General features: G+C 42.1%; 1 protein-coding gene and 1 long non-coding RNA gene across 2 annotated transcripts in view; one reads left to right on the forward strand and one right to left on the reverse strand.

Annotated features, from left to right (window-relative positions):
* Positions 1-24,911, reverse strand: part of LOC129051079 (acid-sensing ion channel 2) — a 388,338-nt gene that overhangs the window by 174,682 nt on the left and 188,745 nt on the right. The window lies entirely within an intron of this gene.
* LOC129051084 (uncharacterized) lies at positions 20,172-24,604 on the forward strand. Its single transcript, XR_008515122.2, has 3 exons — positions 20,172-20,914; positions 21,474-21,609; positions 22,140-24,604. It is a non-coding gene; the product is annotated as an uncharacterized LOC129051084 (long non-coding RNA).

The raw sequence follows: 24,911 nt of genomic DNA on the forward strand, positions 1-24,911 counted from the left end.
AAAATTACCTGGTGCCCAGTCCACAGCTCAATACTGAAGTCCTGGAGTGGGTATTGGATATCAGTATTTTCTATGCCCACATGATTTCATGTTTGAGAATCACTGATCTAGAAAAAGTTCCTGGACTAATCATGGCCATCATGACACCCAGCCTCAGTGCTCCAGTGCCCATGACTGCCTACCACTTTAATTCAGGGAGCCTGAAAGTCAAGCAGAGATATAATTTCATTGGTAGATTGGTAGCTTCCCTGTAATTAAGCAGTGAGGTTACAAGGAGGTACTCCTCCCCATTTGGTATGGTTTCAGTTTTTTTGGCACATGTCCAGAATGATGATTTAGTTAGGTAGCCATTTAAGAGACAGCATCTTGACTTGTCCAAAAGAGAACAGCAGCCTCAGCCTACAAGTCACTGGTACATGCCCATGACCCCACTCTCCCCTACTGCCATGCGCCTCCCTGCACAGCCACACGGCTGTTATTTTTCTCTCTTTAAAGGACCAGCACAAATACTGCCTCTTCTTTGAAGTTCTTTGAGGCTTTTGCCAGTGTGTCTGGCTGATGGCTGGAGAGATCAAGGAGAAACAGACTCTGAGTTGAAGCTCCAGCTCTAGAATTCATAGCTGTGAAAATTTGGCAAGCCACTTAGCTTCTCTGAGCCACATGTTCTGCCTAAAGAAAATGAAGTGGGTAGCACATAAATGGATACATCTGGATGTGTTTGGTATCATGTACTGGAAGTGGGAGAGAACTGAACTGTGATAGTTTAGTCTAGTGTCTGTTCTGCCCCCTCAGTAGACATTCATTTTGGTCAAGTCACAATCCTCTCTGATCCTCAGTTTCTTCCTCAGAAAATGATGGAGTCTGGTTAGATGCTGTGGACGGGCTTTTTCAGTTAAAAATGAACTTACCGTCTCTGCCTCTCACTTGGCATGTGTCTGCCTTCCACAGTGACTGATCTTTTTCTATATACAACCTGTCTTTCCAACCAGATTAGGGAACCCCAAAGAGTAGTGAATGTGTCTTTTTTGCCTGTGTATCTCCAGAGCCCAGAACAGTGCTCTAAACTTAGACATGTATTAGATTAAGCTCCTATCACCTTAGCTCTCCCCTGCTTTGCATATGTTTCATCAAATGAAGGGGCCAGCTCAAGCCTATTACAGGGCTGTCTGAGGCTGGTGTATAAGAGTCCCGTGCCCCAGAAGATCTAAAGCTGCTATAACTACTTGTAAATTGCTCAATATGTGTCAGCTGCCAGCAAAGGACTATGGGTACGTTTCCCAAATTATAAGAAGAGCCATATAGTAAATCACCAATGGATTAGGCACAGGATTCAAAGAATGTTCTTTCAAATGTCACCCACCTGGAATGATGCATGGTGCCATGAGGAACACTGCATGGTGTCACTTGGACATGACCAAAGTAGACCGTGAGAAGTCACAGCACGCTGTAGGGCCAGATGAATTTCCTGACCACTCCTCTGTGGGTCCCTAAGTCGTGAGGTACACTAGGCAATATCTACTCAGTAATTGCCTCTTTCCCTAAGTGAAGCCAGAGCCAATGTGTTTTTTATTTCTCCTTAAATGAGAATTTGCTAGCAGGCCTGTATTTTTTCTCACCTAATAACAAGTGACAGCAACGTGCGAAATTAGCTGTAACAGGCACCAAGGACTGAATTTTGCAAACTCCCAAACAAGCTGAGAAATCAGTAGCTGACCTTCAAGGTCCAGTGGTATCTAGTGGTCTTCTTGACTATGAACCCACTAGAAAGGATTAGGAAAGCTCTTGGTACCAGACACTCATAGATTTTGGAGTGGGGAAACTGATGATTCTACACCTACTAGGAAGTTTTACTGATCTCAGATTGGCCTATTTGATCCAAGTATTCTGAAGGATTGGGGACAATGCAGAAAAAAAACGGTGCTTCTTGAGATGAGATTTCAAATATTGCTCTCTCAAGGAGGTGATCTATATTTATGATTTCAACTTTTCACATATAGACCCTTCCTAGCATTGGAGACATCAAAGAAATCGTGAGATGCATTAGAGGACCCCACATTTCTCATAACTAGCTTACCTACTAGCTGCAAGACCTCCATCCAGGACTGTACCTATGGCCATGAAGGTCAAATCCCACACAACACAAGGCTGTGTCATCCCTGTAGACAGTAACACCAACAGCTCCCACTGGAGCAGTGAAGCATGGCAGGGAGATTTTATCTCTCTGATAAATTTCTTCATTTGTAGAGACAACAATGTCTTATTCACAGGACAATTGGGGGGATAAAATTGGGCAAGTGGGTGAATTAGGCCCTTTTCCTGTCCTCAACACAAAGTCCAATCCTGACCTCTTAACCTTCAAGGCTTGAGACCTGCAACCTGGCAGAAGGAGAGTCTCCCCTGTCCATCATCTCTTACCCACCTCTTCTACCTCATCTCCTCCTCACTCTCTGGCATGTACCCTGGCTCCTTCCATAATGAACTACACTCTCTTTTCTCTGTGTATGTATGTGTATGTGTCTTTTTTTAAAAATTGCTCTTATTTTATTCTATTCCAGCTTTATGGAAGAACAACTGATGAAGAAAAATTATATATATTCCCAGCATATCATGTGATATACATATGTGTGTATGTATATGTTTGTATATACATACACACACATATATAAACCACAATCTGTGTGTGTATATATGCGTGTGTGTATATACACGCACACAAATGCACATATATATACCACATTGTGTATAAATAAAATATCACATTTTCTTTATTCATTCACCCATTGATGGACACTTAGGTTGGTTTCATATCTTGGCTATTGTGAATAATGCACAATGAATACAGGAGTACAGATATCTCTTCAACATACAGATTTTATTTACCTATTTTTGGATATATATCCAGAAGTAGGATTGTTGGATCAAAAGAGTTAATTTTTTAAGGAACTACCATACTGTTTTCCACAATGGCTGTAGCAATTTACATTCCCATCAACAGCATACAAGGGTTTCCTTTTCTCCATATCTTTGACGATACCTATTGTCTCTCATCTTTTTTATAATATCCATTTTAACAGGTATGAGGTAATATTTTATTGTGGTTTTTATTTGCATTTCCCAGATGATTAGTGATGTTGAACATTTTTTTTCATATACCCATAGGCCATTTGTATGTATTCCTTTGAAAGATGTCATATTTAGTTTCTATGACCATTTTTAATCAGGTTATTCATTTTCTTGCTATTGAGTTGTGTGAGTTCTTTACACAGTTTGGATATTAACCCCTTATCAGACGTATGGTTTGCAAATATTTTATCCCATTCTGTAGGTTGCCTCTTCATTCTTTCAATTGTTTCCTTTGTGTGCAGAAGCTTTTTAGTTTGATGCAATCTCATTTGTCTAGTTTTGCTTTTGTTATCCTTGCTTTTGGGGTCATAGCCAAAAAAGTCATTGCCTAGGCCAACATCAACAAGCTTTTTTCCTATGTTTTCTTCTAGCAGTTTTACAGTTTCTAGTATCATTTTTTAAGTCTTTAATGCATTTCAAGTTAATTTTTTACACAGTATGAGATAAGGGTCCAATTTCATCCTTCTGAATGTAGATATCAAGTTTTCCCAACACAATTTGGGAAAGGACAAAGACTGTCCTTTTCCCATTGTGTGTTCTTGGTGCCTCTGTCAAAAATTAATTGATAAAAAATACAGAGGTTTATTTTGTGCTTTCTATTCTGTTACATTGGTTTAGATGTTTGTTTTAATTTCAATACTGCACTGTTTTGGTTACTATAGCTTTGTAGCATATTTTGAAATCAAGATGTCCAAGGCCTCTGGCTTTGTATTTCTTGCTCAAGGTTGTTTTGGCCATTCAGGGTCTTCTGTGGCTCCATGTAAATTTTAGGGTTGTTTGTTCTAATTCTGTGAAAAATACCATTGGAATTTGGATAGGGATTTCACTGAATCTATAGATCACTTTGGATAGCATGGACATTTTTACAATAGTAATTCTTCTTACCTATGAACATGAGATATTTTCATTTATTTGTGTCTTCAGTTTCTGTATCAATGTTTTCTAGTTTTATGTGCAAAAATCTTTCATCTCCTTGTTAAATTTAGTCCTAAGTATTTGTTATGCTATTGTAAATGGTATTGTTTTCTAAATTTATTTATTTATTTTTATTTTTATTCTGTTTGAGACAGTTTCTCACTTTGTCACCTAGGCTGGAGTGCAGTGGTGCAGTCTCGGCTCACTGCAGTCTTGACCTCCTGGGTTCAAGCTATCCTCCCACCTCAACCCCCAAATAGCTGGGACTACAGGCACGTTCCACCATGCACGGTTAATTTTTTTTTTTTTTTTTTCGGTAAAGACAAGGTTTCACCATGTTGCCCAGGCTGGTCTCAAACTGCTGAGCTCAAGCAATCTGCCGAGCTCAAGCAATCTGCCAGCCTTGGCCTCCTGAAGTGCTAGGATTACAGGTGTGAGCCACCATGCCTGGCTCTACATTTATTTCTTTTAGATATTTTTTTCGTCATTGAATACAATATTAACTGTGGGCTTATCATATATGGTGTTTATTGTATTGAGTTATAGTTTTATACCTAATTTGTTGAGAGTTTTTATCATGAAAGGATGTTGAATTTTATCAAATGCTTTTTCTGCATCTATTGAGATGATCATATAATTTTTATCCTTCATTCTGTTAATTTGTGTATCACATTTGCTGATTTGTGTATGCTGAATCATCCTTGCATCCTAGGGATAACTCCCACTGGATCACAGTATATGATCCTTTTGATGTGCTGTTGAATTTGGCTTGCTAATTTTTTTTTTTTTTGAGGATTTTTGCTTTACGTTCATTAGGGATATTGGCCTGTGATTTTCCTTTCTGTAGTGTTCTTGTTTGGCTTTGGTATCTGGGTAATGCTGGTCTCATTAAATATGTTTGGAAGTGTTCTTCTCTCTTCAATTTTTTGAAAAAGTTTGAGAAGAATTGGCATTATTTTTTAAATAATTGAATTATTTTTTAAATGTTTGCTAGAATTCATCAGTGAAGCCATCAGGTCCCAGGCTCTTCTTTGTTCTGAGATTTTTGTTTACTGATTCAATCTCCTTTCTTGTTATTGGCCTGTTCAGATTGTCTATTACCTCATGGTTCAGTTTTGGTAGATGGTATGTTCCCTAGAAGGTTATTCATTTTTTCTAGGTTATCTGATTCATTGGCATGTAATTGTTCATAGTACTCCCTTATGATCCTTTGTATTTCTGCAGTATTAGTTGTAACATCTTATTTATTTATAATTTTATTTGAGTTTTCTCTTTTTCTTAGTCCAGCTAAATGTTTGCCAATTTTATTTATCTTTTTAAAAAACAACTCAGTTTCATTGATATTTTTCATTGTTTTGCTCATTTGCTTTATTGATTTCTGCTCTGATTTTTATTATTTTCTTCTTTCTGCTAACCTTGGACTTTGTTCTTCTTTTCTTGTTCCTTGAGGTATAAAGTTAGCTTGTTTATTTGAAATCTTTCTTTTGTCTTAATGTAGGCATTTATTGCTATAAACCTTCCTCTTAGAGTGGTGTTTTTCATACCAAAACCCATAAGTTTTGGTATGTTGTGTTTTCATTTTCATTTTTCTCAAGATATGTTTTGGTTTCCCATTTGATTTCTTCTTTAATCCATTGGTTATTAAGAATGTGTTGTTTAATTTCCAAATATTTGTGAATTTTTCAATTTTCCTGCTGGTTTTGATTTTTTATTTCATAGCACTGTGGTTGAAAAAGATACTGAATATGATTTTAATCTTCTTAAATTTGTTAATACTTGTTTTATAGTGTAATTTGATTTATCCCAGAGAATGTTCCATGTGCACTTGAAAAGAATATGTATTCGGCTACTGTCAGATGGAATGTCCTGTATGTTTGTTAGGTCCATTTGGTCTATAGTGTTGTTCAAGTCTGTTGTTTCCACATTGATTTTCTGTCTTCATGATCTATCCATTTTTGAAAGTGGGATATTGAAGCCTCCTACTAATGTTGTTGTCTGTTTTACTCTTTAGTTCTGTTAATATTTCCTTTATATATTTAGGTGTTCCAATGTTGGATGTATATATATTTATAATTGCTATATACTCTTGATTAATTGACCCCCTTATCAGTATATAATGACCTTCTTCATCTCTTGCAATCATTTTTCACTTAAAATCTATTTTGTCCGATATAAGCAGAGCTACTCCTGCTTTTCTTTGGTTACCATTGTCATGGAATACCTTTTTCTGTCCCTTGACTTTCAGCCTATGTGTGATCTTAAAGCTAAAATAAATCTCTTGTAAGCAGCATATAGTTGGGTCTTTAAAAAAAATCCATTTAGTCACTGTTTGTCTTTTGATTGGGGCATTTAATCCATTTACACTTAAAGTAATTATTGATAGGTAAGGCGTTACTATTGCTATTTTGTTAATTGATTTCTGATTGTTTTGTAGTTTCTTTGTTCCTTTCTTCCTCTCTAGTTGTCTTCTTTCATGATTTGATAATTTTTCACAGTTGTATGCTAGGATTTCTTTCTCTGTGTCTTATCTGTATGTACTACAGGTAGTTTACTTTTGTGGTTACTGTAAGTCTTACACAAAATAGCTTAGAGTTATAACAGTCTATTTTAAGCTGATAACAACTTAACTTCAATCACATTCAAAAATTCTTCACTTTGGCTTTCCCTTTTCCACATTTTATGTTATTGATGTCACAATTTCTATCTTTTATATATTGTATATCCATTAATAAATTGTTGTAGCTATAGTTATTTTAATATCTTTTCCTTTGACTTTTATATTAGTGTTAAAAGTGGTTTATACACCACCATTACAGTATTAAAACATTCAGGATTTGGCTATATTTTTACCTTTACAGTGAGTTTTAAACTTTCATGTTTTTATGCTGTTAATGTCCTTTTATTTCAAATAGAAAAATTTTCTTTAGCATTTCTTGTAAAGTGGTCTAGTGGTGATGATCTCCCACAGATTTTGTTTGTCTGTGGAAGTCTTTATCTCCCCTTCATTTCTCAAGGACAGCTTTCTTAAGTATAGTATTTTTGGTTGAAAGTGTTGTTGTTGTTTTTTCTTTCAGTCCTTTGAATATATCATCCCACTCTCTTCTGGCCTTCAAGTTTTCTGCTAAGAAATCAATTGATAGACTTCTGGAGGTTCCCTTGCATGTGACAAGTTGCTTTTCTCTTGATGCTCTTAAAATTCTCTTTGTCTTTGAATTTGAGAATTTGATTATAATGTATGCCAGTGGAGATCACTTTTTTTTTTTTTTGAGACAGAGTTTCACTCTTTTTGCCCAGGCTGGAGTACAATGGTGCAATCTTGGCTCACCGCAACCTCTGCCTCCTGGGTTCAAGCAATTCTCTTGCCTCAGCCTCTCAAGTAGCTGGGATTACAGGCATGTGCCACCCCAAGCCCAGCTAATTTTGTGTTTTTAGTAGAGATGGGGTTTCTCCCTGTTGGTCAGGCTGATCTCGAACTTCTGACCTCAGGTGAACCACCCGCCTCAGCCTCCCAAAGTGCTGGGATTACAGGTGTGAGCCACCACACCCAGCCAAAGATCACTTTATATTTAATCTATCTGGAGTTCTTTGGGCTTCATAGGTATGAGTGTTCATTACTCTCTCCAGGTTTGGGAAGTTTTATGTCACCATTTATTAAATAAGCTTTCTGCCCATTACTCTTTCTTTGCTCCTTCAGGGACTCCTATAATGCAAATATTGATTTGCTTGATGGTATCCCCCAAGTCCTGCAGGCTTTCTTCACTCTATTTCATTCTTTTTTCTTTTTAGTCCTTTGAATAATTTCAAATTACCTGTCTTTGAACTCACTAAATCTGCTTGATTGAGTCTGCTGTTGAAACTCTTTACAAACATTTTTAGTTTAGTTATTGTGTTTCTCAGCTCCAGAATTTATCTTTGGTTCTTTTGTGTGTTTTCTATCTCTTTGTTGAACTTCTCATTTTTTTTTCATGTATTGTTTTTCTGATTTTGTTTACTTTTCTATCTGTATTCTCTTATACTTCACTAAGCTTCTTTAAGAGGATTATTTTAAATTATTTGTCAGGCAATTCATATAGCTCTATTTCTTTAGTGTTGGTTACTGGTGCTTTATTTTGTTCATTTGGTGGGATCATGTTTCTATGAGTATACATAATCCTTGTTGCCTTGTGTTGGTGTCTGTATTTGATGATGTAGGTACCTCCTTCAGTCTTTACAGACTAGCTTCAGCAAGTTAATCTCTTCACCAGCTTACTTTCTCAGAAGTTCTGGGTGGGCCATCTGATGAGGTCCATGGGTGGGCTTGCTGCTGGAGTCCTCATGTGGGAGGTCCTAGAGACTGGTCCACTGGTGTGGGCCTGGAGTTTGAGTCTGTGTGGACAGGCCTGGTGTGTAGGTCCATGGGGGAAGGCCTGAAAACTGAATATATGGGTGTAGGCCTGAACCCTGGGTCCAGTGGGGCTGGTCTTGCATCAGCATCCACTGAGGTGGTCCTGGCAACCGGGTCCGTGGAGATGCACCTGGAGTCTGGATCTTCAAGAGAACTGGGGTGAGCCTGAAGCCTGAGTCCCTGGGAGTCCGCTTGTAGCTGGGCTGGGGCTGTCTGATCTGGCCTGGAGCCTGGGTTAGGCCTAATGCTGTGGTCCATGGCAAAGATGGATGATCGCTTCACTCTTCTTCCCCCACATAGAGGGTATCTCCATGATGTATTGCCTGGGCTTAGGAGAAGGATGATACAGGTAATGTGAAACTGTCCTTTCTACCCTGTTTAGTGCATCTTTTCCTATTTCTGTGTTCCACTTGGGTGCTGTACTCTCTCTCCTGGATTCCTTCAGCTCTTGTGAAGATATTTTTGCACATGGATAGTTGTTCAAATTGATGTTTCTGCAAGGATATGAGTTCTGAAAACTCCTATCCCTTCATTTTGTTGACATTACTTGTATGTGTGTCTTTTTATGGGTTTTACTTTTATTTATTAAAGCAACTCATGTCACCATTAACATTTTATCCTCTTACTCCGTTCTACTCACATCCTTCAAGATTCAAACTCTCCTCTGAAAGTGATGCCATGCCTTCCAGGCAGCCTTCTCTAACTCAATCAGTATTTTGAGTCTCTATTCTTGTCCACGATTGTCTATCAACTTCAAACCCACCCTTCTATACACTGTTTTGTGATAGGACTCTACAAACCACATTTCTGCTTTTCCAGCCAGATTCCTGTTGAATGTTGCCAATAGAGGGAACTATAGGGAGCCTGAAAGGTAGGAGAAAAAAGAAGAAATTCCTGTCTTTCAATTTACAGACAGAAGTAAACATTCTGTCTGCTTCCTTTTCTTAGCAGCATCATGCCAGTCTTGCGTTCCATCCCAGAAGTAGTAGTCTGGTCCTGTAGCATCAGTTGGATCCAGGCTTCAGATTTTTCCCAACATTTAAGAACACATTTTATTTTATTTCCTCAGCAACATCAACAGCAACTGGTTGGTGGTTCCTTCTCAGAAGTCTGAATTAAACAGGTTGCCTCCTCCATATTCAGAACCACTAGCACCAGCAGGAAAGGTGCTCTCCTCAAAGAGCTTAATTTCAGCTCTGCAGGGTCTGATCTTCAAGATTCTACATTTTAATAATTCCAACATCTTCATTTTGTTTCCTCAGTCCAAGAGAAACTGTGCTGTATCTGGAATAACTTATTGTTTTCTCTTTGCCCTTTGAGTTACCTAGTTAACAATTCATTATTCCTAGTTAATAATTCTTTTGATTGAATTCTCTTTGTTTAAAAAAAGCTGGTATGGTTTTTTTCTCCTGACTGGATACTGACTGATACCTCCACATACAATTTATGATTTACATCTATCAAATGTATCAAACAAATACATTGCTGTTATCTATCATTAATCTGACTCCTGTCTTTCTTCTTTCTATTCCTAGAGCCAAAAGTAGTGTCTGACTCAATAAACACTGCTGAATTTTTGAATAACAGCAGAATAAAAAGGAATGAATGATGCCTATCACAGTCAACACAGTTCAAGGTATAATTGTTGGGATTTCTGCTCTGGTCTCCTTGCTGGGATGGTTGTGGGTCAGAGTTTATCCAGAAATGTTCCAATACAACAAAAAACCTCACAGTTGAGAAGCCATGGAATCCTGTCTCAAGTAGTTCACGAGAAGTTGAGTCAATAAAAGAGAGAGCCCTGTGGTCTTGATATCAAATCCTGGCTCTGTGACTTAATTACTGTGAGACTTTGAGAAAATGACTTAACCTCTTTGACCTCAGTTTTCTCATTCATGAGATATGGATGATAAGACAGATTTCACAGGATTCTCATGAGAAATGAGATGAAGAAAAATGTATGCGGGTGAGCCTTTTGTAGTAGATGGTGCAGAGCAGGAGCTAAATATTTGAGTCATCCCCCTTCACCTCCCCAACCCATCTGTTGATTGACACAGCTTAAAGCATTAGTGGGAATAAAAGAGATTTCATTTTCCAAATTTCTCAAAAAGAAGGGCAGACTGTGATCAGTCTTCATCACCATCATTAACACCATTATCATCATTACCATTGTCATCATCATCATCATCATAACCATCATGATTAACTGATGATTCCAGCAAGGCTAGGTGCTTTGCGTGTTTTCTTTCGTATACTTTTCACATCAGTATTTTCCTCACCATTTAAAGGTGAGAAAACTTTCAGAGGTTAAATCACTGCACAAGGTCCCACAGCTATACATTATCAGTGCTATAAATTGAACCCATGTCTGTCTGGGCCCAAGACCCCTGCTCTTCTCTCTCACTGCCTCTGACCACAGCGAGCAAAAGTCAGTCAGATCTATCCTGTGTCCTCCCATGAAGCAGATATTGGCTCTAAAGACTGTGTGTTTCCATATCACTGGCACTTGGCCTGACTTGCAACCCTCCCTGGCTTCCTTTTCTGCCCATGTCCATGCAACAGCATCTTAAAGCAGCCAGCATACAATTGGCCATCTCATGCCTGAACTTGAGGTCGACTACAGAATGGTGGCCTCTATGGTTTGAGTGCCTTCCTGAAAGACCTTCTTCATGCATTCCTTCCTACTCTGGTTACCAGTTATGGTGGAATGCTTTGGATGAGAGTTTGTTGAGTACTCTATCTCTTATCCTCAGCCCTGATGACCAGTTGATAAAAGGAGAAGGAGTAAAGTATGGGAGATGGGAGAAGGAAAAGGAAAAGGAAGGCTGTCAGTCTGTGCTAGTCATTTTGGTTACCATCTTTGGAGCCACCTCCTTAGGAAGATCATAAACCATCTAGGAATGCAAAACCAGGCTTTTTTGGTTCTGCATCCACCATCCCCTCCCACCACATCACTCAGTGAAGAGCCAAACCCATAAAAGACACAGACTAGCAACAGCCCAAGAAGTAGTGGTATGCAGTAGGAATTAAGCGATCTATCTTGTCGTTCTTGTTCTGCCAACGATTTGCTTCAGGCAAGCCACTCTTCATCTCCCTGGACTATAGTTCCCGCCTCCAAAGGAGGAACAGTGTGCTGCTGTAGAATAGACATGAGCTGTATTCAGAGAGACCTGACTTTGAATGCAGCCATGGCCTCTTCTGTGACCTTACATGAGACACTTAATCTCTCTTGGCTCAGTTTCCGCTTCTGTTTAGTGAGAATAAGAACAATACCTGCCACATATGGTTAAGACAAAGACTAAACCATTGCAGAGTAAATATGAGCTTCTTGTCCATTCAATGATAAGGGATTGGACTAGATGATTTTTGAGGACCCTTGTAGGCCTGCTTTTCTGATGTCCCATGTGGCACACAGTGCATTTCTGCACACAAGAAAGACCCCTTACTTTATAGCTAACTCTAAGCATGGCAGCATGAGGGGTGGGTGGGGGTAGGGAGGTAGAGTTCCCAGGCTCACTGCATTTCACCTTCCTGCCATGAATGATGTTCTTGTGATGTGCTAGGGTACCACAGGAGGTTTCTGGAGGAAGCCATCAAACATTCATGCCTATGCGTGATGCTAGACTAGACCTAATGCTATGCATTAGGTGCTCAGATCTCTTTCAGGGGATGAGGGGTGAGCACAGCCCCCTTAGCCCACTGCTTGCACTTGCCTAAAAGATTCATCTTCATAAAAGTTTCCAACATCCTTTACCTAACCTCCATCCAGGCTCAGGCCCTCATCATCTCTCCCTTTTTACTCCTGTAAGGCTCATAAAGGGCTCTTCTGCCTCCAGTCCCAGCCTGCTCCAACCCCTTTCTCATCCTGGTCCTGGACACACTGCCAGTGGGGCTCACCTACATGCTGGCCACAGATCATTGGTTTCTCTTAAATATGATTATTCCTCTACTGAACACCTTTTGCTCTCCCCCTGTTATCTTTAGGATAGTGTTGAGTCTCCTGAGCTTGGTACAGTTGGTCACTTCTAGTTCTCTCTCAAAAGCTCCTCTATACACATCACATAAAGACACTTACTTTCCTCCAAATGCCTCATTCTCACTTATTCTCCACACCTCTAGGCCACCATTCATATAGATCCACCTTTCTGGGATGCTTTTACCTGGAGCTCTCACAAATAAATCTCTACTTAGTCTTCAACATGCAAACCAAAACATTATGTCTGCTGCAAAGTCTTCCCTCACTACCCACGGTGGCCCTTGCCTGCAGAGTTAACAATTGTGTACCCTGATGCTGTAGTGTCACTTACTTACATCTATTGGAGAAAAGATCATACTCAACTGTGGCCATCTCTTTGTGCCCCTTCCTGATTTGATCATGAGATCTTTGAAAGCAAAGACCTTCATCTGAGTCATGTCTACATTGCTGGAGCCCTTCAAACATGTCTGCTTTCCACATATGCTTATGCCATGCACTGTGTTAGGCACCGGATCTGTCGGGGTGAATAAGCAATCATGGTTTCTGCCTTCCTGGGGCTTATAGCCAAATGGGAAAGACAGACCAAAAATAAATAAGCCAGCAACTCAATAAGAAATTTAAAGTGTGAAACACGTGAAGGATACAGTTGGTGCCCTGATAAAGACTAATTGCTAGAAGGGGATTACTTAGGATTCTCCTAAGAGGCTTCTCTGATGCGATGGCATTTAAAACTGAAGTGTTTAGGATTTGAAGGAGCCCTCCAGCTGAAGAGCTGGGAGAGCTTTCCAGGAGGAAGAATCAGCATGTGCAAAGGTTCACAGGGTGGAGAGAGTCTGGCATGCATGCACGAGGCTCTGGCAGAGGCCAGGGTGGCTGCAGCCCAGAGTGTGGCCCAGTGCAGGATGAAATGGGAGGGAGGAGATGGGCAGAGTGTGGATTCATTTCCAGGTGCATTAGGAAGGTGTTGACTTGTTTTAAGCTGGGAAGTGACATGACTGAATTTGAGTTTTAAATGATTACTCTGACCTTCAGATTCCTCACCTGAAAGTCAGACTCATAGCACCTACTTTTTAGGTTTTTCTTAGGTGAGAGCCATTGTTGTCTTATTTTTTTTAAGGTATTTTCACTTATTTTTAAAAATATTTATTTTTTATTTATGATTGATACAGAATCATTATATATATTCATGGGGAACAATGTGATGATTTGATACATGTATAAATTTTGTAATGATCACATCAGAGTAGACCTCTAAGACAAAACCCAAAATATCAAAAGGGGCCGACCCATGGAGAGGGCAGATTTACACTCCTGGGCATAGGAACTAGATAAGTTGGTCTTCATTGTTGTTATTGTTGTTGGTGGGTTTTTTTTCTTTAGTTGTTTGTTTTGCAAACTGAAGTCTGAGTAGCTTGAGATTTGGTCAAGGTCTACTCTGTCAGAACTGATCTCTATCTCTGGCAGCTAAAACGCCTGACCATCTAGTGGTGATATTTTACAGAGATGAACAGGCTGCCTAGAGGAGTGGGAAACCAGCCAGATACCCCCATCCTGGTTTGACCTTGCCTCATGGAAGGGACATGACACGGAAGACCACAATGTGAAGGACTCTGAAATAATCAAAGCAAATGGCATCTTTTCATGGAAGGTAACAGCAGCCCAGAGAGGGGAAGGAAGAGTCTGAAGTGACAGGAGGGTTAGCATCAAAATTGATTTTAGAGCTCAAGTCTCCTAACCTAAGTCTGGAGTTCACTCCCCTACACTTACTTGTCAAAAAAGGCAACTCCCATATTGGAGGATGTGCCCCGTCAGGGAGCCTTTGAACTCATCTTCTGCCAAAGTCAGGTTTCAGCATCTTCACTGTTGCTAAACTACTCTCCCTGGGGAGGTGAATGTGCTTGTGAAGTGAATGGAAATTCACTCTTTCTGACTGCCAACCCAGCACACAGAACTTCTTGCTTTGGCAGAATAAGGAGGTAGCCGTGTTCTAGACTGGGAGTGCTGGGATAAGCTGCTTACACTTAACTCAGAGTAGTGCTCAAAGGGCCAGAAGACATTATCTGGCATTCAACATCAACCTTAACAGAGGAGGTACCCAAGCCCAGAGGGCAAATGACTTGCCTGATATCACATGGAATGCATGGCAGAGCCAGAATGAGGTCCCAGGTCTCCTAACTCCTGGTCCAGTGCTCTTTCCAGCATTCTGTGCTACCTCTCCTCTTCAACACTGCTTTGAAACTGCATCCTGCCTCCTTCTAGAGCATGCATGTCCAAGAGCTGGCATCAAACCTCGTTTCTCCTAATCCCTTTGCAGGGTGTTCCCAAAAGAGCTTGCTGATTTTAGAAGCAGAAATGCTTTACAGTTGTCTATGGTAATTCCTAGGTAAGATGCACTGAATACCCTGAATGAAAATGTATTTAGTATGTCTTACATAGGAAGGCTCCCCCACCCCCACCAACACACAAACATACTCCTTGGTTCATTTTTCAATCACTCAGTTTCTTTGAGTTTCTAAATAGGTAAACCATTAGTTCTTCCTTTAGCATGGATGGGGCTGGGAAGGTGGCTCATGTGCGTATGTATGGTATAGTTCCTCATTTGGCTCAAAACAATCAAGTAAAAATCAGGTATTTTTATTCATCCCATTTTACAGATGCATACATTTAACCATTCTCCAAATGCAGTAATTATGTCACTATACTATTCCAGACACTGTGCTAAGCAGAGTTCCTACTCTCATGGAGATGGCACTGTGTCAGAATGGAGAAACTAAAGACCAGAAAGTTGAAATGACCCGCCCAAACTTGTTCTACAGTAAGCGAAGCCATGAATCAGTCTCTTTTTTAAATTTCATACTCTATCCTTGGCACTGAGTTACAGCTTGTTAAGATTGAGGCTGGGACAATATGACACCCAGGGGAGGGACTCATGCATCTTCTTTCTCCTTTCTGAATCTTAGAGTGATTCTAGGGCAAGAAAATAATCTCTTCTTGCAAATGACTGGTATGCAGTAGCTCTCTACAAACCATGCCATGATTAGGCATAAAGGAGAGAAAATCAGCAAGCTGAACCTGTGTTTGTCTGTCTGAGAGAGAAAGAGAGAGGGAGAGAGAGAACAATGCTGCGAGAATGGGCCTGAGGAGTCATAAATATCTAGGAACTTGTTATTGTGACAAGGGAAGGGCCTTCCCTCCTTGTACTCACACACTTGGCCCCTGTGTGGAGGCCCTTCCCTCCCATTCCTCCATGCTTTGAGAGTTCCAGAAACTCTTCTCCAGCACCTTGGTTCTTCCTTGCCCAAAGTGAAGGCTGCAGCTCCTCTAGCCATCCCAAGCATGTACATAGTTTGCAGAGAACATTTGCATTTGTTTTTCAAAAATGAAAAGTCTATCAGAGTGGAGATTATGGAAGTGGAGAGAACTGACAAGAAGGACATTTGGGCATGAGAGACATTTGCCTGGGGCTTCACATTTGGATTTAGCCTCAAATTTAGACTTTTGATTCCAAAATGAGGTTATATAAACAGATGCGGCCATTTTGGGATATTTGAGACAGAGATTTGTTAAATGCAAATATTTAACCCAGTCCACCTTTTTTTTTCCCAGCCCACCATTTTGTAATCCTGTTTTATCATTTCTCAGAATAACAGCCCAGAAAATGGGAGTCCTATTTGACTTGGAGAGACCACCTCTGGGAAGTCAAATGAACAGACTATCACCCTCACTCCACAGATGGAGAAACTGAGATCCAGAGCCCTCGGCTCAGCATCATCTAAAAGAACAACCATATTCCTTGTGTCTAGCAGCAGCCTACAGAAGCCCCAAGCCTGCATCATCCAATATGGAAGCCACCAGCCACACTAGGTTATTGAGTGCCTGCAGTGTGGCAGGTCTGAAATGAGAATGGCTGTCAATGTAAAATACTTTATCAGAGTCTGGAAGACTTAGCTCAAAAAAAGAATATAAAATATCTCTTTAATAATTTTTATACGTATTACATGTTGAAATGATATTATTTTGGATATATTGGGTTAAATAAAAGACATTACAAAAACTAATTCCACCCCTTGCTTTTAACTTTTTAAAATGTGGCTATTAGAAAAATTTGAATCACATATGAGGCTCACATTATATTTCTATTAGACAGCGCTGCTCTGAGGGAAGTAAGTACCGTTTATCCCAAGCGCATGCTGGTTTATATTGCAGCAGGGGGCATTTCTGCTAAATGTTTAAAAACAGGCCTTGAGGAGTTTAGATCAGCTCTTGCCCATCTCACTGGCAATGACTTGAATTTGGGGATTGGAATGAGCTAGAGCTTTCAGACCCCCAGCCTTATTTCTCTATTTCTGAATGCACAGATATCCATTGAGTGAGGTCAGGGCAGGAACGGGAGGGGTGCATGAGGAGCTAACATTTTGAATGAGACCATCACACTAAATGCGGGCTTGCTCCCTATAAATCACCTTGATTTGTCACCAAATGAGATGACAAAATGAGACATCCAGGCGGAAATGAAATTCCCGCTGTAACAGCAGCATCGACCCACTCTGACTTGCAGTGCACAGAGGGTTGTCACACATGAGTTTGAGCACCAGAGTATCAGGGAAGGCTCCACGTATCTGGTTTTGCTCCTGGGCTGGTGGGCAGGAGTAAGTCAGCCCTTAACTACTGGGCAGTGGGGATATGAATCACCTGGTCATTCCTTAGGTTGGGCTTTATCCAGGGCTCAGAGAAAATGTTCCCAGGTGACTTTGATCTATCTGGGGCTGGACCTTTGAGTTCAGACTGTGGAACAATTATGATATAACCCAAATGAGCACTGGGAAACAGGAGCATCAGCCCCTGTGGTGCCAGCAAGCTCTAAAGCCTCTAGTGGCCTCCCCTTCTGAAAAGAACTCCACCACTGGGCTGTATCCTGGGTGCTCAAGCTGTGCACAGCCCATCTGGAGACCAAAGTGCAGCTGATTCTGTCCTTTGTTCTCTGGGACCTTGAGTTATCCCTCCATGTCTCTGGGATTGATGCCTTCTTTTGATCAACTGTGTTGACGTTGGCCTAGATGATGTCTCAGGGTTTTTTCAACTCTGACACATGCCCTATGATGTGATTCTAACACACACAGATACGCACAAATATACAAAAACACACAGAGAGGCACACAGAAAGAGACACCCACCGACACACAGAAATACACACAGGGATATACACAGACATAACCACACAGACACACACAGACACGTACAGAGAAACACCCAAACGCTCAGACCCACAGATACACACACAGACACACCCACCCACACACAACCCACTGTATTCAAGTGGCTACAAAAACCTAAACAACTTACCAATAAAACACTCCAGGCTCCTTCAATCCACTGCAACCCCTGCTCAGAGTGTTGTCTTAATTAATGCTTCTAGTCAGACACATGCACAGACACACACAGACACACACAGATGCCTCCAGTCAGACACATGCACACACACACACACATACCTCCAGTCAGACACACACACACAGACACACACATGCCTCCAGGCAGAAACATGCACACACACACACGCATATAGACACACACATGCCTCCAGGCAGACACATGCACACACACACACGCATATAGACACACACATGCCTCCAGGCAGACACATGCACACACACACACATAGACACACACAGATGCCAAAGTCAGACACATGCACACACACACACACACACAGACACAGATGCCTCCAGACACATGAACACACACAGACACACACATACACACACACAGATGCCCCCAGTCTCTCTCTCTCTCACACACACACACACACAGATACACACATGCCTCCAGACACATGAACATACATAAACACACAAATACACACACACAGATGCCTCCAGTCACACACACACACACACAGACACACAAATACCTCCAGGCAGACACATGCACACGCACACAGAGACACACACAGATGCCTTGAGTCAGACACATGCACACACACACACAGACACATAGAGATGCCTCCAGTCAAACATGCACAGATGCACACACACATAGACATATACAGACACACACCCACAGACACACTGAAACAGAAACGCAGCCATGCACATAGATGCACATACTGTGGCCCTTTCTGTTTTCATGCCCATCACTTCCTCCTACCTGCCCCCAGCCTTCCTTCCCACTTAAGGTCTATTTTTTAGGCTCAGGTCACTCACTGAGGCAAGGACTACACTCTATTTTGTAGGTAACTCCCAGCAACATATCCAGCTCACAGGCAACACTGGCTACCTCTCCACCTCCCATTCATAGCCCAGTGTCTTCAACCTCCCCCTCCCACGGCTTCTTCTCAATAACCCACAACGTGTTTGAATTCCCTACATGCTAGAAATCCTCCATCCCCCGCCCTCCTCCCTAGCTCATCTCTCCTTCCCTTTGCCGCTGAGCTCCTTGAAGGAGAGGTTAATAGGCATGGCCTCCGCCTCCACTCCTCCCAGCACTCCTCAGCCCTCTGCCTCCACCGCTCCATGGAAACCTCTCCAGCAAAGTCACAAAGGGGCTCTCTAATTGCCAAATCAAATGCACTCCTTTTAGTCCTCGTATTACTAGACTTTTAAGTAGCATCTGACCCCATGGCTCGCTCCCTTCTGGCTCCTGTGACACCACTCACCCCACTCCCTGCCCCTTCTCTGAGTGCTCCTTCTCAGTCTTCAGCAGTTTACCCTTCAGACACTCCTGTGTCCCAAGGTCCTGGCCTCAGCCCTCATGGACACCTGTGGCACCTGACATCTCAGGTCAATAGCAGTCAGTTGGGAATTTTCACTCATGCTTCCTGCAGGCACTTCCAGGAGGCCAGACTGAACTTACTACCCTTTCTCTGTTCTGCCACCACCTCCCTCTTTCCTCCCTCCCCTTATTTTAGTTATTTGCACCATCATCCCTGCCTGACACCAAGCCAGGGGGAGTCTAGAAGTCAATCCAGATTTCCTTCCCATTCCTTGTAATCTATTGCATTCAAGCAGTCACAGAAATCTGAACACCTCATTGATGAGAAACTCCAGGCCCCCGAACCACCATGACCCAACCCACAAAAATATCTCGATGCCTCCAATTGTAACATGCCATCCCAAGCCACATTTAGACAGTAGCTACCTGTCTGAAGGATGCAGTCCTGGCATCTTTATGGCCAGTCTCCACTAAACGTCTCAGCCTTCTCTGGTGCCACTCCCTTGAACATATGCAATACCACAGATTTTCCAGACTATTTTTACTCGAACATTTTCATGCTGTTGCACGTCCCACAACTGGCCTGGGTACTGCTACAGGCTGCATGGCCTCCCCGTGATTCTTGGTCTGCTTTAAATAATTAAATATTCAACACCACTGTTGCCCCCTTTAGGGAGCTTTTCCTGATGAGCCCTCTCAGCCTTTAGAAAGGGTTAAATGCCTCTTTCTGGTCTCAGAGTGCCCTGTTTAGATTTTCAGTATAACCCTTATGCAGCCCAATATCACCTTAGATTTGCATTTTTTTCTCTCCTACTATATTGAGCTCCTTATGGACAGAGACTGATTTTTTTTCTAAATTCCCAGAGACCACCACAGTCCCAGTACATAGAAAATGTTTATTGAATAAATGAATGAATGAATGAGGCAAACTAACTCAGACCAGGGAAAGAGTTCAGGTCTCACTCAGAGCCCTGCTTTTTTCCTGGGAAGGTCAAGTGCTAGTGTGGGGTCCTGGTGACACCTAGCAACAGTTGCCATGACAACATAAAGCACCATTTTCTCAGGGCAATGTCCCCCACTTCCCCACCTGGCTCTGGAGGAGGCAGCCCCCCTGCTTTGAGTCAGGAAGCAGTGAGGGGGACAGCCTCACTGAAATAGCTGATCACGTGCCCTGGCTCAGCCCCCCTGGGGAGGGGATCCTGATGGAAAGGGAGAAAATTGGATTTGATGGAATCAGATGTGCCTGGGAGCTCCAGGCAAAGAAAGGAAGGACAGATGGGGGCCAACTGGCAGTGGAATCCTGGGGTAACCAGAGGGAGAGCTTGTCAGAAGAGTCTCCATGTCAACAGGTAGCTGAGATGAGATGTTGTCCCTGGGGTTGGGTGGAGCACAGCATAGGAAGGGTGGGAAAGAGTGGGCCTGAGAGATCCAATTGGAACACAGACTGTAGAACTAGAATGCTCTGCCTCCCAGGCCCACCCCCTTCCAGGTCCTCTGCAAGGGTCTCTTCCTGGGGCAGCTCCTACAGTTCCTAACCGTCCCCTTTGCAATTTGCCGTACATGCAATGGGGTCAATAAGACCCTTGAGGAGAGAGGTTGTGTCTGTTTTAACCATCCCTGCATCCCCAGTGCCTAGCATAGAAGATACAGAATAAGGAGTTTATGAGCAAATGAAAGGCTGTGCTGAGACAAGATGAGGGGCTTCAGGGCTAGGTGGCCAGGAAGAGAAGCCACCGAAGGCCTATTCCTTGCCAGTCACACCACATGGGTGCTGTTATGGAAGATGAGGAAACTGGGGCTCTGAGACGGTAAGTCGCTTCTCCAGGCCACATTGCTAAAGGGTAGAGTTAGCATATAAGAGGCTTCTGACTGGAGGGCCTGGGACTTCTCTTTACCTGGTTTCCTTGTCCTACCTTTACCCTCAGACATGTGCATGCACTCTCCAGGCAGGGGGCACCTGAATAATAGGTCAGATGGCCTCTGCTTTCTTTACCCTGTGGCCCTCAGTGTGCCTGGCCCTGATAGACAAGGGGTGTGGGATACATTGTGGACAGATGGACACCAGGCAGGTTCAAAGCAGGGAGTCTGCCAGTCTATCCGGCTAAGAGACCTTAGGATAGCCAGCACCCCAGAGGGGAGCGTCAATTTGGTAAAAGGAGTCTCCCCTTCCCTTTCTCCTCTCCTAGAGCTGCTCTTGATTCATTAATGGGACATGGTGATAGTTTGGGGGAGTAATAAAGGAAATTCCCATTTATTGGGTACTTACTATGTGCCAGGTGCTATTCTCAGCTCTTTATGTGAATTAACTTATTTCATGCTTTCAATAACCTAAATGGGGTAAGTAATGCTTTTAATCTGCTTCTACAGGAGAGGAAATCAAGGCACAAAGAGGTTAACTTGATGGTCACACATCGCTACCATGTGGCAAGGCTCCAGATGTGAAACCAGGTGGTTTGGCCGGAGCCTGTGCTCTATTATGCCACTCTTCCTCCCTCATCTGGCAGTAAGTTTCTGGGCTTTGCATTCAGTTTGGGGTGCCACCAGCAGGAGCTTGAGACATTGGCTATGCTATGTAACCTCCCTGAGCAGAATGCAGGGAGTGGGTAAAGTAAGAAAGGGTGCCCTAAATATGAACTCCTTTTCTCAGGCTTTGGCTAGCTTCCAGGCTCCATCCACAGACGCCTAGGTGCAGGCCCAGCCCTGCTCTGCTCTCAAACACCAAACGTGGCCACAGGCAGGCAGGAACCAAGCAGCTTCAGCACAGAAGCCCAGAACACCCTAGCTACCAATCTGGTCCAGACCTTGAGGCCCACGTCTGAAAACTGAGCCCTTGAACCTCTGCTTCCTTATCTCTGAAATGGGGACATTGATAGCTCCCCATGCATGTTGCAAGGCTTAATGGGAATGATGCATATAGAATGCTTGGCACATGTTAGGTACTCACTCACAATTAGTAGTTTCCTTTATCCCAGATCCCTCCACGTTAATTCTCTTGGAAATAATATCATTGCATTTTTTTTTTTTTTTTTACAGAGTCTTGCTCTGTCACCCAGGCTGATGTGCAGTGGCACAATCACGGCTCACTGAATCCTCGACCTCACAGGCTCAAATGATCCTCCCACTTCAGCCTTCCAAGTAGCTGGGACTACAGGTGTGCATCACCACACTTTGCTAATTTTTCTTTTTTCTTTCTTTTTTTTTTTTGTAGACACGGGGCTTTGTTACATTGCCCAGGCTGGTCTCAAACTCCTGGGCTCAAGAGATCTATCTGCCTTGGCCTCCCCAAGTGCTGGGACTACAGGGACAAGCAACTATGCCCAGCCTACCCCCGCTCTTCATCTTTAAGTCTGGGGCTAGAATTTGGGGTGACAGAAAGGCTCTTACTTCCAATGTGCAAGGGTAGAGACTCCAGTTTAAACCTCATCACATTCCAGTTTCCCTGTAGTGGTCCTGGGCTGCCCTGTCAAGGTTTGAGTTCACAGCTGAATTCCACAGGAAAGGCAAAGCTCCCATAGCTGAGAGCCTGCCAGGGATTCCAGGCCAAAGAATGTTGAGTGTGATCCTGTTGGAGTGCCATCCGGCCAGGCCATGTATGGCTCATCTCAGCTTCATGAAGTCCAGGGGCAAGGCTCTGCTAAAGAGCATCTGCTGTCCTATCTCAGAGCCTGCTGCCTCCTCCCTCCTCACAGGGATGTTGTGGAATTTTTTTACATAAGCCCTCATCTTCATCATTTCAAAAATCTCATGTTCTGGAGAAATCAGCTACCTTATGATGGCCACAGAAGAGTACATGAATGAGACAACTATAATTCTATATTCCTTTTGTAATAAGATTTTCTTAGCATGTTTTAGGTTTGGACTTTGCCAACCCCTTTGGTCCTTGTGAAATAGTAAGACGTTTAGGTTAAACAAAATAAAAAACAAACAAACAAACAAAACATTTTACTAGTTGTGTGACCTTGGGCAAATGTCCAACCTCTTAGATTCAGTTTCTCTTTTTATAAAATGGGAAATGACCAACTCACGTGCCTACCATGAGGCTCATATGGGATATTACATTTGTAAGTATATAGAGCAGATGCTACAATGGTCACAAAACTCTTTATATAGTGGACTGTCAAAATAAATGTACCTCTCAAAATATAAAATGAACATGTCCTTTCGTCCAGAACATGCAAGCAATATCCATGGATATGTAAGCAAGAGTATAATAAGACGTGCTCATGTGCATATTCAGGATTAGAAACAATGCAACTGCCCATGGCCGGGTGCAATGGCTCATGCCTGTAATCCCAGCACTTTGGGAGGCCGAGGCAGGTGGATCACGAGGTCAGGAGATCGAGACCATCCTGGCTAACACGGTGAAACCCTGTCTCTACTAAAAACACAAAAAATTGGCCAGGAGCGGTGGCAGGTGCCTGTAGTCCCAGCTACTCGGGAGGCTGAGGCAGGAGAATGGTGTGAACCCGGGAAGCAGAGCTTGCAGTGAGCTGAGATCGTGCCACTGCAATCCAGCCTGGGCGAAAGAGCGAAACTCCATCTCAAAAAAAAAAAAAAAAGAATGCAACTGCTCATCATGAATCCATCTTTACAGTGAAACATTATGAAATAGGTCCCCAGATGATGGAAATGTGTTTGAGATAAACAAATAGTGAAAATAAAACCCCACCAAAGTGCAAAATAGTATATTTAATACAGTTGTTATATATAAAAAAGGAGATGGTTAGAGATATTGGCATAGCTATAGATATGCATGTGTGTGTGTAACCTATCTTTACTGGAAGGATCCAGAAGAAATTGCTAACAGTGTTTAATTTTGAAGAAATGGATTGGGGATCTAGGTGTGGAAGATGACTTTGACTTCCATTTTCTACTCTCCTGCAGTGTTTGGATATTTGTATCATGTTTATATGTTACTTTTAAACAATTGGAAGGATAGATCACAGATAAACAACAATTGTAAGTGCTTTTAAAAATTTACAAAGCCTAAGATATTCATCAGGAAGCTTAACATTTTAATTTATCAGAATAAAATGAAAACCTGAAATGTGCCTCAATTCTTTTGGTTATCTATTGCTGTGTTACCAACTACTTTAAAACACAGTGGCTTAAACAGCAATAGTTTTATCACAGGTATACCTTATTTTATTGCACTGTGATTTAATGCATTTCACAGATACTGTGTTTTTTACAAGTTAAGGGTTATGCATCGAGCAAGTCTATCAGCATCATTTGTCAAATAGCATGTGCTCACTTTGTGTCTCTGTCTCACATTTTGGTAATTCTCACAATATTTCAGACTTTTTCATTACCATTATATCTGTTACGGTGATATGTGATCGGTGACCTTTGATGTTACTGTTGTAATTGTTTGGGGACATCATGAATCTCACTTATATAAGATGGCAAACTTAATCAATAAATGGTGTATGTGTTCTGACTGCTTAACCAACTAGCCATTCTCCTATCTCTCTCCCTTTCCCCTGGCCTCACTATTCCCTGAGACCCAACAATATTGAAATTAGGCTAATTAAGAACAATGCTTTCTAAATGTTCAAGTGAAAAGAAGAGCAACACATTTCTGACTTTAAATGAAAAGCTAGAAATGATTAAGCTTAGCAAGGAAGGCATGCTGAAAGCCAAAACAGGCCAAAAGCTAGGCCTCTTGCACCAAAAAGTTAGCCAAGTTGTGAATGCAAAGGAGAAGTTCTTGAAGGAAATTACAAGTGCTATTCCAGTGAACACACAAATGATAAGAAAGTGAAACAGCCTTGTTGCTGAGATTCAGAAAGTTTTGGTGGTCTG

The sequence above is a fragment of the Pongo abelii genome, chromosome 19 (assembly GCF_028885655.2).
Source record: "Pongo abelii isolate AG06213 chromosome 19, NHGRI_mPonAbe1-v2.0_pri, whole genome shotgun sequence".
Taxonomy (NCBI): Eukaryota; Metazoa; Chordata; class Mammalia; order Primates; family Hominidae; genus Pongo; species Pongo abelii.